This window comes from Pteropus vampyrus, unplaced genomic scaffold (genome assembly GCF_000151845.1).
Source record: "Pteropus vampyrus isolate Shadow unplaced genomic scaffold, Pvam_2.0 Scaffold43, whole genome shotgun sequence".
NCBI lineage: Eukaryota > Metazoa > Chordata > Mammalia > Chiroptera > Pteropodidae > Pteropus > Pteropus vampyrus.
The window spans coordinates 5,218,179-5,220,460 of NW_011888824.1; the positions used below are offsets into that span (position 1 = coordinate 5,218,179).

General features: G+C 35.6%; 1 protein-coding gene across 7 annotated transcripts in view; it reads right to left on the reverse strand.

Annotated features, from left to right (window-relative positions):
- NCOA7 (nuclear receptor coactivator 7) overlaps positions 1–2,282 on the reverse strand; it is a 130,778-nt gene that overhangs the window by 93,946 nt on the left and 34,550 nt on the right. The gene's annotated exons all lie outside the window — the stretch shown is intronic.

A 2,282-nucleotide genomic window follows, 5' to 3' on the forward strand; every position in this document is an offset into this window, starting at 1 on the left:
AGATGACCTCACCACCAATATCCAGCATCTGCTTCAATTACCTTCTGAAAATGAAATAACCAAATTACTATTCAGCTTTCTGCTGTGCTAACAAAATTAATCTGAAATATCAAATTTGATTTGCTTTAAATTATATATTATATAACTTCTAAAACCAAAAGCTCTTCCAGCTCTAAAGTGTGAAGAACATGCACCATGATTGACATAAGAAACAGTAACATATTCTCACATACACAGAAATAAATTAATGGAATGATTAATGACTTAGCTCAAACCATCCACAACAGTGATATGATTTAAATCATTCCACCTATTCAAAAGTGTGATCAATCAATTTTGATTCTATTCTGTTTTGTACAACAGATGTATTCTTGAAAGGATATGTGCAAGCTTCATTTTCAAATGCCATAGAGTGATTTAAAAATATAATTAGGTTTCTTTTTTTTCCGTATAGAAAAGAATATTTAAAGCATGAATAACTGGCCTCTAATTTAACTGTTTCCTACATACATCATTTTAAAATTGTGATGTAATCTATAATCCATATTCTTTATTTAAATTTACTTCATCATTTCCATTTACATCTAAACAATTCTTGGCTCACAACCATCAAGCTACTTTTCTCATCTCAGTCCATGATATCCCCACCTCTAAGTGATCTTTATTCTTCTTCAAAGAAATCTGTTACATGGTTCTAGTAACAAAATTATTGAGAAAAGACCTCCTTCTTACTCTCCACCACCTTCTGTGTGCCTCAGCAGATCCTGTCATGCTTTGGGAAGAGATCCAGGGGGTCCCCCAAAACCAACTTACTCATCTTCCCTTCTTGTCCCCAGGACACTCAGATTCATGCTCTATATACTGACACATCAGTCTCATTAGTTGGTGCTGAATCACATTTGCAAATCATAGACCATGGTACGTCTTGCTTGGTCTCCTCAAACCTGGCCCGTTATCCTTTTCACTACCATTTTCATTTGTGTGTGAGAAGCAAAAAGCTAAAACGAGTAGGCTGCTTTACTTTCAGACAACAGAATAAAATGGGATGTTAACCATTTGTTTATGCAAACTTTATCTGAAATGGTAAATGAAAGAAAAGGGAAGTAAAAATGCATGAACATATGCCCTTTGGCTCAAGAACCAGGTGATGGCCTTTAGAACAGAAGTGCCCACGCTAGAAGAATTTCAGCTTTGAGAGCCTCCAACTCCAAATCTAGTGAGAAAAAAAATAGAGGAATTCTTGCCACATCCCCAAAAATATAGAGGAAGATGAGGAAATTGCTGACATTTTTGTTAGTATGTAGACTTTTAAAGTTTCCTTTAAAAAACAGCGATTCCCTAGTGTGTTCTGAAGTTCCTAAGAATACCTATGCACTGACAATCATGTTTACTACTTCAATACATTTAATCACGTAGATCAGTGAGTCTCACTTATCCTTGTATGAATAACTGATAAGGTTCTATAAAATTCAACTCAGGAACACTGGTGTTGAGACCTGGATCTGCCACTTCAAATCTGTGTGACCCTGGGCAAATAACATATCACCTATAATAAGGCTTAGCATCTTCATCTGTAGTTAGGACAACAGGACCTATTTCATGGGGTAATTATGAGATTACTTGAGAATGCAAATAAGTGTCTGCCACATAGTAAATGTACAACAAATGTTAATTACCATTCCTAGTAATGACTACTAGGTGCAAGGCATAAAGATAGACCTTATGAGGAATATAAAAATGAAAAAGAACTAATGCAATCCCCATCAAAATCTCATTGGCATTTTTGAAAGAAACAGAACAAAAAAACAGATTTGTATGGAAGCACAAAAGACCCTGAATTGCCAAAGCCATCCTGAGAAAAAAGAACGAGGCTGGAGGTATCACGCTGCCCAACTTGAAATTACACTACAAAGCGACAGTAATAAAATGGCATGGTGCTGGCAGCAAAACAGACACATGGACCAGAATCGAGAGTCCAGAAGTAAACCCATATTTATATGGGCAAATCATTGTTGACAAAAAAGCCAAAAACATACAGTGGAGAAAGGAAAGCCTCTTCAATAAATGGTGCTGGGAAAAATGGCAAGCCACCTGCAAAACAATGAAACTAAACGGTTGTCTATCACCACACACCAAAATTAACTCAAAATGGATTAAGGACCTAAATATAAAACCTGAAACAATAAAATGCATAGAAGAAAACATAGGAACTAAAGGACCTTGGACTTAAAGAAGGTTTTATGAATTTGACCTCAAAAGCAAGGGAAGTAAAAGCTAAAATA